Here is a 14,273-nt window from a genome sequence, read left to right as displayed (position 1 = left end):
ATAATAAAGTGAAACTTCTCTTCATTCTCTTTTCCCTCTGCCCCCTGGAAAAAAAAAAGGCAAATAAAAAAGAAAAAGGGAAAAAAAAAAAACAAGCAACTTTTCAAATTGTGGAGGAACAGAGAAACAAGGGATATTTTCTTTGCCCATCGGAAAAAGCTTTAGTCATATCCGGACTCTTGAAAAAATCAAAACAAAACCCCCTTCTTCCCACTTACTCCTACGTTCTCCTTAGTGCCATATGCCCCAGCTTACAATTACCCAGCTTTCAATACATTCCACTTCTGCTCTGACAGCTATACAATGTACAACAGTTGCATGGAGTCAGAAGGCAAATGTGCAAAGCATAAAGAATAAAGAACTTGGTGACAGTTGAAAACAAATGTAGTGAAAAATGGAAGTAAATAACATAAGTAGAACTGGTTAGTGATGATATTTTTTCATTTCTGTATGTCCGTCTAAACCTTCTGTTTCAAACGTACCCACAGAGTACTGTGAATTTCCTTTTTGGCATCAGCGCTGCTGAATTTAAATTTAGCAGACTGCAAAATACAGGGTGTCTTGTACCTAGTGCTCCTTATCACCCTCTTAATCAGTGGAACAATTGTATGGTTATATGGCTCACATCATGTTTGAGCATTGGAGCTCAACATTAGGAAAGCACTGTAATTGCTAATAATTAGTACTGGGTTTTGCTCACAAGGTTTGCTTAAGAGTCCCCTCATGTCAGATTTGTATCCAAAGCATATCTGAAGTATCTGAACCGTTTAAAGATCTGGGAGGTAATACTTTGTCATTGTGTAAGGCAGGAGACCTGTGTATGAAAGGGCAAGGGGGTTGTGAAGTAATTACTGGCTCTGCATTTAATTTGAGTCAATGAAAATGCCAGAATGATTGAAGTGTTTATGCTGAAGATCAAGGAGTTGGATTGGAATAGGGTAATCAAAACCAGTGACATCTTTCTTAAGTTTTTTAATATTTCTTAGGGAAATGATAATGGAGAACTGTGAGACTATGGTAAGGGAGTGTTGGAAGGAAAATCGGGATCAGAGGTCACACCTGTGTGTAATGATGGTTTGAAAATGACAAGTAAAAATAGAAATATGCTTCACTTGATGGTGATGAATGGGTCCCTTGACCTGAGGAGGAAGACTTAGAGGTGGCTTTGCACGGTGGAGACGGTAATTTGATAGTGGCAGTTACAGGTGAAAAAGTTTGCTGTTAAAAAAATGGTGGAAAAAGTGACTGGTCTTAAGTACATATAGGTACTCATGCCCCTGGGCCTCTAGTGCCCAGGCAGCTGTGGTTTTCTGCAGTGACCGCTATGACACTTTTGGTTTGCTGTTTTTCTATGTAATTCTTCCATCTATATTTTCTCCAGCTGTTCCAAGTGTGCCTTTCCCTTTGTGTTAGTTCTTTGCTTGTCTTCAGTGCTGGAGTATTCTGTAGCACTCAGCCACTCCTTTCCTCTGGCACCAAAAATCTGTTCCACTGGCCTCATAAAGTTGGTAAACTGATGAGCAGGATTCTCAGAGTCAGTATTGCCATACCTGGGACTGTACATGTAGTTTCCAGAACATGGAAGTTAGCATCAGTTGTGTCCCACTTACATACCTCCTATATTGCAAGGACAGGGGAGCATTTGCCAATGACCTGTAACTTCACCTCTCTGCAATCAGTAAGTGCCAAAAGTCTTGTCAGCCTTTTACATACTAAGAAGAAAAAGCATGTTACAGGCTGTTGACTGCCTCTTTTCAAACATGAAGCATGGATTTTGAGGTTAACAGAGGTCTCTTTGCTTAAAAGACATTCTGATCAACATGAATTATGAAAATGTCAATAAATACCACATAATGAAAGGTAATAAACTGACTATTAATACTGAAGGCAGAGTTCAAGGCAAACATTAGCAGCAGCCTGAACTACCTACCTTTATGTACCTTCTTCCCCCATAGCACTCAGCATGAGGAGCTGAAGCAGCCCTGGACTCTGGAACAGAGTTCTTAAAGGCACAATAGTCAAAAGTGTTTCACAGACACCATGCTCATAGATTTTGTTCCTTTTTATGGGTTTCAGTGATACTTAACCATTCAAGTCTCTTATGCTGGTGTGACATCAATCCATTTCTCAGCTAAAAATACCTAGTACATTGTAGTTTAATATGGTGCAATTTATCATATGTTTGGGCACTGTGATGCCGAGTTTTGTTTTGAAACACTGGGTATGGGAAATTAGAAAAAATAAAAGGTAAAATGCCGTATTTAGCAAAGTTCTCTTCTTCTGCAATCGTATGTAAAACTGTACCAGACATTTCATCTGAAGACTTGCAGTAGGAATAAATACGCTTTCATATGTCTGTTCAGCATTTAATTGCTTGCCTCCAATCAGGAGTTACCTGCTACTTCCAAAGTTCCAATTTGCGTGCTGTTGCACCACCAGTTTAGAGGTGGTCAACTCAAATAGCCCATTTGGGAACCACTTGCATCCACAGGTCTCCCCCCTTCCTCTCTGCTGGAATGGAAGCCTGATTAGTGTTTAGACATTGCTTTGAGATAATGATAATGTGCCTTTTAATTAGCATCAATATTTCTAATCTTTTGGGAAATAATAATGTGCTGCTTTTTTACTCCTTGACTGCTGACAGATGGCCACTTATTAAACATCATTAAATTCTGACATCAATCATTTTTGTGCTCTTTAAAACACGTTAATTGTTTAAAGGAAATTATATATATAAGAGGAAGGGTTTTCACACCAGGTTGTGCAGGCTTTGATGCAGCGCTGAAACAGCATTCAGAGGAGGCCTCGTTTTTTAAGATGTTGTAAGTAGAATCTCTGCGGGCTCGCTAACTTGTCATCTCATTGTACATGTATGTATGCTAAAAGGGGCTCTTGCAGGGAAATAGCCTGCATGCTTTTGAGACAAAGCCACTATTTAAACATTTGGAAACTTGAACTTTCTAGAAGCCTGTTCTCATGTGCAGAAAACATTCAATGCATTTACACAGGAATTCATATTGTATGTCTTCTTGTGAACACTGAAAAAGTGAAGATAAATTCCTGTACATTATTGCAGCAATGCTTTATTTGACTTGATGCATTCTTGGCTAGAACCTCTAATCTGTTATTTGTGAAACTTTGTTTAATGGGTACAATTATGATCTGCATTCTGTCCTTGCTCATCTTAATAGCAGTATTAATTTGCAGGAAGGGACAAAAATTATCTTGCAGAGTTATCAAGCGGTGTTTAGGCTTTCTGAATGCTAATTAATTCAGAGCTCAAATGCTGTACCTGCTGTTTAAAAGGCTGGCAGCTTGTATTCATCACCTGAGTGACAGCTGCTCCTAGTTTTTTTTACTTCTAAAAAGACTGGGAAAGATTAACTCCTTCTATGCTAATGGCTGTCATATTGGAGTAATAATTGTTCTGTTCAAAATTTATATGTGAGAAATTGACTTCAACAAATTTGCTGATTTTGATGTCATATTAGGGACAGGATTGCTAACTGTGTATTGTTACAAGAAATGGCTGAACATTTCTCCAATACTCAGTTTTTCTGGGCAGAAAAAAAGTCTTTCTGAGGTTTATTGTCAGAAACAGATCCTCCATATAAGTTAGCAGAGAATGAATTAAAATTTTGCTAAATGTGGAATCTGAAGAATTTTCTTTCTAGAGGAAAATGCTTTTTTTAATATTTGCTGTGAAAGAATTTATTACTTATAATTCAATTAAATATTCACTTAAGCTATTTGAATATCACACAAAATTGCAAAGAACAGTTTTATATTTTATATGCTGCTTTCAAAGTACATTGAGTTATTTGCTAAACTAAATTTCTCTGCGCTGGGAAGAAAATGGTAGCCCTTGGTAAAAAAAAGGGGACTTAAAGGCATGCAGGTAATATAATTTAATCTTAGAAAGAGTATCATATGGTATAATGCAGATGTTCATATGCAGGTTTGAGAGGATTACACTGTTTGCCTGAATGATTGAGGAAGTGAGATACTAATATTGGATTACATTCCTTCTTTTTCACAGAGGATGTGATAGCTAAAATGTATGTTAACTTCATCCCTCTGTTCCCTCCTGCCCCCAACAAAAACATTTTAATTGTACTACATTTTGTTTTTAGAGGAAACATGAGACAAATCAACATTGTCTCATGTCAAAGGGTATTGCTGAACTACTTATACCAAACAAAATTCCACAAAAGATTCCAGTTAGTATTTTAGGATGAATTCAAGGTTTTTTTCCTTTTCATATTTTAGAGACTTACAAAGTCTTGCTATATAAATATGTCACAAATGGGGAAGTACAGAAAACATATAATAACAATTGTAAAATTTTCATTCACATTTAGGAGGCCCTGAATCTTTAGGGAAACTCAGACTGGACTTTACTAATGCCTCTGGGCTTTGATTCTGCTCACATTGGTCTTTACGCATTCTGATTCAGTTAATCTCATTAAGCACATGTTTAACTTCCAGTATTCACTAAAACTTCTGTGGACTTCAATAGTAAATTAAGCACATGCTTAAATGTTGTTCAGAGCCTTAGGGAAATGTGATTTAAACTAAAGAACAAAGCTATGCTATTAAAATAATTTAACTCACTAAAATCCACTAGATTTGCTGATACAGATTCATTGAATACAATGTATTGAAAGTAAAACAATTACCTTATAGTTGACTGACTCTCTTGTGCAGCTTGGAACACCAACATCAGTATATTAGCTGGGTATTTCTGCTCTGACAATACATTTCCTTTCACTTTTGACCCACTGTTCTATTCTTATAAATAATTAGTGATTAGAATGAGTGATTGAAAATATAATGGGAGATAAAAAGGTTTCCAAGACTGTTTACAAAGTGTTCTTGAAAATGAAAATAATTTTTAAGAATTGTTGTCTTGTTCAAGGATACTCAACCATCTATTGTTACTGCTCGTTTACTTGAAAAGACAGTTTCCACACACAGGGATGATTTTTTTAAGCTTTAGCAGTATTGTCCTAGTGCTCTTTGTGGGCATTTTCTGTTAATTTATTCTGGAGTTTGATGCAGAGTAATTAAAACCCATGATTTAGCAATACTGAGATGTAGTCTTTGAATTAGCGTGTAAGGTGCTCTAATGAGTCCAACAAGCATGAAGAAAATGCATTGCAGTTTGTGGTTCTGTACTTAGCCCAACTTCTTAGAGTTTTATGAAATACTTTCTGTAGGACAAGATCTGTTGCACTCTTGCGTCTCTGAGGAGAAGGTTGTAAAATAACCCTGTAAGGATTCAAAAAGACAGCTGAAGCTTTTAGGGTGGAGTGTATGGCTAGACAAAAAAATTGCTGAATGTTTTTAGTTTACAATACAGGAAATAATCAGACCAAGACTGGAATATTTTGGGAGCCTCAACATGGCATTGTTAGTTTTCCCAGGTTCCTGTCCCAGAGCAATTACTGTTTGGGCAAAATTACAACCTTGTTGAAATTCCAGAGTGAGTTACGTGCAGTCCGTAGTCTGCCTGCAGCTTCTTGAAATAAATGTGAGTGATAAAGCCCCCATAGTTGTTGCTACTACAGTGTTAAAATCTTACAATGATTCAGTCTCAGTGTGCTCCCTGCGTCAGACCTAAAAACCATTGACTCTGCTGATTCATGTTTGCTTCTTGACCTTTTGGCAAAGATCAAGCGTAGCGTATGTTTTTATCAGTTTAGTATCTGTTATATCCTCAACTTCAGGATTTTATATTAAATGAGTTTGGGGACTGGGAAATGTAGTAGGATCTTATGTCATCCACTCCATGCATGAAACTGGTTGTTGCTGTGTTTCTAGAATATGTGTGTGGAGGAAAAAAAAACCAACCAACAAATAAAACAGGCAGAAAAATTAAAAAGCAACAAGTTCCCTAATGACCACAAATTAGTGCAAAGGAAAGAGCAGGAACAGAGCAAGCAAAGATTATGCTTCTCTAAAGCGTTCTCTTAATCTCCACCTATTTTCAGCTCAGGGGTTTTCCTGAGCCTCAGTAAAGCCCCTGTCAAAATAAAAGAAAAGATAAAATAACACTTATCATTACATTTTAATCTTTTTTGGACTGCCTTCTCAATGAATACTAATATCCATTTTGTAATGCCCAGTGTTATAATTTCAGATTATCACATTTAGAGTTGGGCGTTGCTTTGTACTGTGATACAGTGATCCTACACGCTCAAGTCTCATCCTTACTGAAGAACAAGTTTTTGCAAGTTGCGCTTTGATTTCACTGACCACTCTTACAGGTGATGTTTTTCTGAAAAATGAGATAAAATGGCAATCAGAAATAATCCCAAAATCCAAAAGAGAAGAAAGATACTCCATTATGGTGATATGGTACATACAGAATTGATCTGATTAAAGGAATGAAAGGGATACAATTAAAATATTTGAGGAAACACAAGTTTTTAACATATATGTGGGAATACACCAAAAACTATGGAGAGCTGGTGTTCACGATAACATTTTTGGTTAAATATTGTCTGATGCCATTTTATAAACTGGAAGTCCAGAACTGCTGGTACACGTCTCAGTCAGTGGGTGGCTAACGAAAGCTGCTTTTATTTGGCCTGTGACATAGTTACTGCTGAGCTCTGTGTAACGCAGCAGGTGATGACAAGCATGGTTTATGACATCTTTTGAAACAGAATCAAACCACTAAATGCCAAGCTGATGTGACAGGGTGAAAACTTGAATTTGTATTAGAAGCAAAATGAATACAGGTTAGATAGAGAGTGATCAAAACAATTGCTAGACGACATAAGAATTTGACCCTTCAAGGATTTCTTACCAAGCATGTGAGGTAACACAGAAAGGAGTAACCTGTGTCATTGTAAATTAGTGTCCTTGAATTAAGTCTCATTACCAGGACACCTTCAGTTTTTTAATTATTTGACCTGCCATGGTTAATAAAGAGAAAGTTAATTTGGTGTGACGTATTTCGTGGTAGCTTGATGCTCTACCATATTAATTGAAAAAAAACAAAACAAAAAAACAAAACAAAAAAAACCACAAAAAAAACCCAAAACAAAACAAAAACCAAAACCAAACTTCCTGTTCCTTGCATTCTGAACCAGCTGATGATTTCTTAGTCAATATTTATGGCCTCAGTAGTTAAATTAGGAGCTGTCAAATAAAGCTGATGTTCAGGGGGTGGAGGAATAAGTATTTATTATTTTGTAACTATTTTAATACTACTATGTAATGGAAAAGACAATAGAAATCCAGAATGCACTGCAGCAAAGTATAATCTTATTACTATGCATGCTATGATGCTTACAGGTTATTGTCAATATACAGTGTCTACTGTAAAGGAAGCTTTTGTTTGTCATGGGAACAAAATGATTGCTCCTCATTTTTCTTGACTGCTGAGTTCTTTAAGTGCAAAACATTTTGATTCTGGAATAAATATTGATTCTTCCTTTTCTCTCTCTGAGAAAATTAATTTAGTGTGAATTATATCCACCCAGGTGAGGTAAGGGCAGCTCAGAACCCCACAGGCTACTTAAACCTGTGAAAAGGCCAGCATTTAAGAAGTGTCTTCATTACCCCTAGGTCAGCTCATATATGTTAGTTCTTTTGCAGAGTGTCTCCTGAGGCAGAGCAAGAGAGGATTTGTGGGCCATTTGTCTGTAGCAATATGACTGCAGGCTTTCTTTTTTGAGCCAGAAAGTAGTACTATCTATTTGCCTTCATTCCTGTCCATGTCCTTCCACTTCTGAGTGGTTCTGTACTGAAAAGAGGTGATCTAGGTGAAACCAAGGGCACTAATGCATCGTACCTCCCAGAGACAGCCTCTGGAGAAATGTAAACATCTGCATTTTGCTGTGAATTTTTAGCACACAGAATCCTTTTCACAGTGCATCGGAGGGAGAAATAGAGAGGCTGGAAATAGCCAACTCTTCCCTTTATAAGTAAGTTGGAAACATAGGAGAGAGAATCCAGAATGTTGAAATAATACTCAGGAGTATGTTTACAAGACTGAGCATGCATTGCTCTGGTCAGTCTTCATCCTTGGAGAGGGGCTCAGTGCCGTATTCTTGATACACAACTTGAAAGAATAGGCAGGAGCACTGGGTAGATTTGAACAGATTTATTTTTGCATGATTCCACTGGCTTCTCTTTGCAAATCTCTTTAAGAAAACATAGCTGTGAGAAACAGCTAAACCTTTGCAGATGACTACGTGTGCCTGTTGCTATCGTAGTGTTTGGTATTGATCTGTGTGCATGTACATCCCTATCAAATTCAAAGCATAAGCTCGTGTTACTGTAGTAATAATGTCATACAAACACAAAATTTCTGCTGTCCAGACTTAAAAATTAACTTTCATTAGTCAGTTAAAAATTAGACAAGGTTGCTCTGTTCCCTTCAGAGAGTGATGTCTGTGGTGTCTTGATTTTGCCATTATAAAAGCAGCAATTAGCATTCCAAGAAATTTGTTTAGCAGAATTTATTGCAACGTGGTAAGCTTGGGTATTTGTAAAGTCTTTGTAAGCTTCTGACATGCTGAATCACTGGATATTATTGTGAAACTAATTTTTTGATGTTTATATGCTGTACTCTGGTCTTTTTACTATACCACTAGCCACTTAGTAAAATATTTTGAAGAGATGAAGAAAAATGGTAAGGATTTTACATCTCTAGCACAATATTGACTGTTCATCTTGAGCACAGCATTACCATGATTTTGTTTGGGAGTGTGCACTATTGAATAGATGCTGAACTCACATTTCAGTTAATTTCATTTTTTATTTTTGATTCGTCACATTATTTTTAAAATAAATACCACAATAAAAACCAAACCAAAATTACCTAGCATACAAATATATCTCAAATGCTTCTATGCCTCAGAGCATAACCCTGCCATTGACTTTATGAAAACAATTAGGATCGTCTGAGAGAGGTTTTAAGTTAAAAGGGGAACTTTCATATGTCCTGTATTAACTTTTCTCCCGGTAATACGTTTCGTTAAAGTGGTGATCCATGAGATTCAGTAGCAATGCCAAAGCTTGTTCTTCTGTGTGGAGTAACAGCACTAAAATACCAAAACAGCAGAATGCAAGCAGTGGAACATTATTGAACTTGGAGATATTCCCACATAGGTGATTTAAAATTTACTGGTACAGTGATACAAGTGTTTAAGGCATCTCCATGTGAGACATAAGAAAAATAAGCTTTAAGCAACTCAGCTGTTTCCCTCAGAAGGATTTAATCCAGAAAGAAAGATGCAGTATCTATGTGTAGTAACAGCAGGGTATTTTTAGAGTTGTTTTAAGTTCTTTTATACTAAGCCTCTGCATGGTTAGAGAACAGATACCAATCAAATAAAGTGACAGTTTGTCCCAGTTGTGTGAAGTGGTCTTCCAGGATAAAATTACAATTTATTTCCTTCTAAACAAGGTATTCATTTGGGAGTCAATTAAGGCAGAGCTGATAAGTATCTGCTGTTGTTCTGCAGTCATGACATGGCAAGACACTAGATATCTACATGCAGAACTCATTCGTACATAAAAATTAAATAAAATGCCTGTGCTTTTTGCTGATAGAGCTGTTACATGATACTTCAAATAAATGACTTAATTCCATGTTCAAGATATCCAGAGGTATACTCTTTTATTATTATAACTATTAACTTAGATTGCATTAGTGTAAAAGCTCTGTCCTCATCTGAGAGCCATTTCACATGAGACAAGAAGGTGGTCTCTGTGTACTGTGCCCTACCTGGTTTACTGCTTTATCCAGGCTGTGACTTGAGCAGATAAAGCTGAACACAATGTAAATCAATCTTCCTAAAAGACTCTCAGCCTGGGGACTCATCGGTGATCTTCCCAGGATATATTTGGAAGTTTTATCAGTGGGATCATGATACGAAGTGCTTAGTTACTCTGTCCATGTTGGAACACTGAGAAGTTTCCTTGTGTCTTTTTCAGGGGAGATCACAATGTGATGCAGCAAAAAGACTGAGACTGTCAGTGTTTGAAACAGTCAGTTGAGACAATAGAGAATTTTACCTGAGCCTTCCACTGAGTTGGAGAAGATCTTTGATGTCTACTTGTATTTAACACAATTTCTTTCTGTGCTTAATCATCCTCTCTAATTTTCTGTTGACTTACTTTTCTGCCTTAAAATTAAGCTAATTGCCAAACTGTTTAATCTAACAACATTGAATGTAAAGGTATGTATGTGCTTCTATGTAAATGTTCTTTTGTATGAATTCTCTGCAGTACTGTCTCAGTGAGATAGATACAAAATCAAGTATTGAATCTTTAAAAAATGTCTTAGAATGCTGTCTTCAAGCTGGTATTATAAGGAATGTATTTAGCTGGAGTTTAATCATAAACTTTGCCCTTTACTGACAGTACTGACATTTACTTGGTTCTGGACAAATAGATGAATCATAGCTAATGAGTTGTTTTGATCATTTGTGGTGTTAGAGCAAAGCTATGGCTCATATATTTTGACCCTATACTACTGAATTAACTGTAAAAGACTGAAAGCTTAAAATCCATTGTTTTATAAAGTTGCACTTTGCAGTAGGCCTCAGCCTTGGGTAACAAACCACTGGTGACAATTGGTGACTGCATATGGAGGGAGCCTGCAGGGCAATCCATCATCCAGTGGGCTTTTGCAGGCATATAGCATTGGAAGATGCATATATGGTCTTTCTTCTTCCATGGGAAGTTTTACCTATGATTTTTCCTGTGAGAAAAACTGAGTGGTAGCTTGTGATCCCAGTGAGTGATTCACAGCAGGCTTTTTTGTGGAAGAGTTCCACAAAATTATATCTGCACTTCTGTCTCCTTGATTGTCCAGACATCCCCCGTTAGAGCAAGAAAAGGAAACATGGTTGTGTGAATGGGTGAAAGAGGAGACAATACCAGAAGGGGAAACTTGACCAAATTAAAACTGAGAATACTTAACCTGTTAGTATCTGTTAGTACTTAACTTTTAGTATCCTTATATTTTTGTGTGCAGAGCAATGTGTTTCAAAGCATGAGGATTTGCACTTGTGGCATGTTTTTGGATACTGGAACAAGATTTTGATTCTGAATTTGGCTTCCAATACTTAGTTTGGGAAGCACAATATGAAATATTTCTCTGGGAGCAGCATTAGACTTTATGTGTAATTTAGCCAAGGTAGCAAATCAGGCCTTGAACTTTCATCGTTTCTGTGATTTTAAAACATTTTGTTGTATGTGGGGCTCTTTTTTTAAAGTAGATGCCTAATCCAAGGGCCATGTGTAAGCCTTCAAGTTTAACCTTTTCATTTTACTTCAGACTCTAGAAGAAGACGAGGAGGAAAATGCTGTCAGAGAGTTTACACAGAGGATGGAGAATGGTGGTGGTGAAAGGGATAATGACTTCAGCTGTGATTTTCTTCCTTTCATGGCAAAAAGGCATCTGTATTCTCTGCTGGGTACAACCAGCCTGCAGAAAACTTTCATTCCTGCAAACCATAAGCAAGTTGGCAGATCATCTGGAAAATTAAAGAGATAGCAAAGCTGGACTTGTGATGACCTATATTAAAAAGAAAAAAAAATTGTGGACAGAATGTGAATGGGGAATGATGGAAAGAACACAAGGAATGACTTAGGTATATTTCCATTTGCAGTATTGTGAAGGGAGTGCTTTATCAGGTGCCACGAGCTGTCAGCCAGCCATGGTAATAGATCTTTGTCTTCCATTCCACATACAAAGGAGAGAGCTCATTCAACAATCAACTTGCAGCTGGTTGGAGCTTCAGAGGGATCACTGACAGTGGTGAAGGAAAGAGATTGAATGTTTGTGAGGAGAGATTAGCTGAAGTCTTCTCTTATCATATAATGGCTTATTATACCATCATATTAAGGCAAATGTGTATAATGTAACAGTATGCCAGTTATTTTGTTTAGTAATCAGACTGTTCATTTCATACAGCAGAAACAAATGCTTTTTTCAATTACTTTAATATGCTACATTATTTAAATTGGATGTTCTATAGGCAGCATATAAGCAGCACTTTCTAATATTATTTCAGAAAATGAATAGCACATGTGATGCCCATGCTCATCTATGAGAGAAACTGCAGAGTGGCACAGGGTCTTGTTATTTGCTTCCATATGAACAGCTCTGAGTAAGTGTCCCTTCTCAAGAAATGCACGTTCACTGCATTCAGGCTCAGGAAGGCTGTATGTCTATGACATGCTCTCAGTGGAGAATTGCTTATCCATGCCTGATCCTGACTGGTTTCACCTTCCAAAAGAAACTAGCATAGGTCAAAAGTTGGCAAGAAGGATTGAAAAGTGTTTCCAGCTGATGGAAATGCTTTTGGTATCCAAGTGGGGGAATTTGAAATCTAATCTACTCTCAATGGAAAAGCAGCAAATAGTCCATGTTTCAACATGAGCAAGCTATTCCAGTATCTAACATGCTGACATAAATGAGTTTTTCAAATAACAGAGGCTGTGAATTAACTACTTTTGCATGAAATGTACAAATACAAAATACCTTTTTTAATGGACTGCAGTATGCCAAAATGATTTTTTTGTTTACTAATTCACTGCAGTTCTAATGGGCACACCTATATGTGAATGTCTCTAGACTCCCCTTCCTCCTCCAGTTCTTATCTTCAGTGATTTTGGCATTCCTAATTTCTCATATCTTTCCCTTTCTAAACTCTTAATATTTTCCCTTCTGTAGTTGAATCCTCCCCTGCCTTATATGAATATACATAATATAATTTTTTCCTTTTTCTCATCTGAGTTTCTTTTCCCTGTTTACTTTTTTTTCGTTCTTGCCTGTTTGCTGTGTTTCAGTTCTTCCATATGCCATTTCTTCAAAAGTAGTTCCCACATTGTCCAGTACTTTGAGGGAAACACTCATTCTCAGTTGTTACCTCTTTCTTTACATGGAAGAGCAGGGTTGTGAGCTTAGGAGAAGAAGAATGTGTCTTGTTGGACAAAGATTGCTTTATTATCCCTTGATTTTCTGAACTGCTTTTCTTTGCACTCTATTCCCTCCATCTGTAATTCCTTTGACTGTAAGCAGAGTGTAAGGCAAAGTAAGAGCCAAATGTCTGTTAGATTTCCAGTTGAAATACAGAATAATGATGAGGATGTGAGTCAGAGTGAGTAACACTGAGCACAGCAAGGTAGAAGTACTTTATATATGTTTCTTTATTATAATTCACACACACCTCCTTTCTTCCCCCCATTGTTTGTCCTTTTTTCTCATTGTGCCTCTCCTAGCTCATTAAAACAATTAATTGACATAATATGAGATCTTTAATCAAACATGGTTACCTTATCATTTGCCTGGAACTGAGGGCACTCCTCAGGTATCGTAATTGTAGCAGAAGGCCAAGCTGCCCTTCATGGCTTTGCAGGGCTAATGAAACCTCTTGTTACACCCACCTTCCCCCTCCCTTTGCTCTGCTATTTGCACGTCACAGATTTCTCACTCAAACTGGTGTGTGTGGATTTCTGGTGGAAATTGAGTGCTAAGCAAGGCAAGGAGCCCTTACAGTTCTTTTGGTGACATTTTAAAAAATAGTTTCAGAATATAACTTCTCCTGACAGGAGTAATGACCAAAGACAAATTTCTGTAGTACAGAAACAATCTTGTTTGACTGTCTTGAGCAAATTCTCCAACTACCAACTGACCACAGAGATTAAGTGAAATATCTAATAAATCCTGTTACAGTAGGTCAAGTACTGTCTCTCTAGTTGTACTTAAACGTTTCAAGCCTCAGTAGAGGTTTATTTTAACACAGCCTTTTTATGGTGCTTGGAATACCTTTATACTCTGTATTTCTGCTACTATAGATAATGAATGACCACTTGGTTAATGTTTGACAGCAGTTACAGCACACATCTCCTAAAGTTAAGTGTCCTTATGTCTTTATACGAGAACTGACCTTCAGGGACAGTAAACATATTGTTTGGCAACAAGTTAATTAGAGACTTTATCTTCCAAAAACATTCATGTCACGGGTGGGATAATTAAGATGTCCTTGCAAGTGAAAAAAGTTCTTGAGTTATAGTAATGTTCCAAAGTAGGTGTTAGGAAGCGAGGTCATACCAGCATTACAAGAGCTGTGTACTCATGTTATTTTGACTAAATAGTTCTCTTCTCCAGGCTATAAAAATGAAGGATGGACTTAACTGATATATGTGGCAATATATTCAGTAAGTCTGTGAAAAAAACAAAGGGATTTGGGTTGTGCAGGGGTGTGATGGGCAAGCAGAACTGATTGTGTTTGATTTACTGG

At 37.0% G+C, this 14,273-nt stretch overlaps 1 long non-coding RNA gene and 1 other non-coding gene across 2 annotated transcripts in view; both read left to right on the top strand.

Moving 5' to 3' along the window:
• Nucleotides 1-14,273, top strand: part of LOC115598036 — a 346,409-nt gene that overhangs the window by 125,083 nt on the left and 207,053 nt on the right. The gene's annotated exons all lie outside the window — the stretch shown is intronic.
• LOC115598173 lies at nt 5,649-5,838 on the top strand. The gene has a single exon (XR_003987448.1). It is a non-coding gene; the product is annotated as a U2 spliceosomal RNA (small nuclear RNA).

The sequence above is a fragment of the Calypte anna genome, chromosome 3 (genome assembly GCF_003957555.1).
Source record: "Calypte anna isolate BGI_N300 chromosome 3, bCalAnn1_v1.p, whole genome shotgun sequence".
NCBI classification, from domain to species: domain Eukaryota; kingdom Metazoa; phylum Chordata; class Aves; order Apodiformes; family Trochilidae; genus Calypte; species Calypte anna.
Note: the sequence above shows the minus strand (reverse complement) of the source record. Positions and strands in the feature narration are given on the sequence as shown.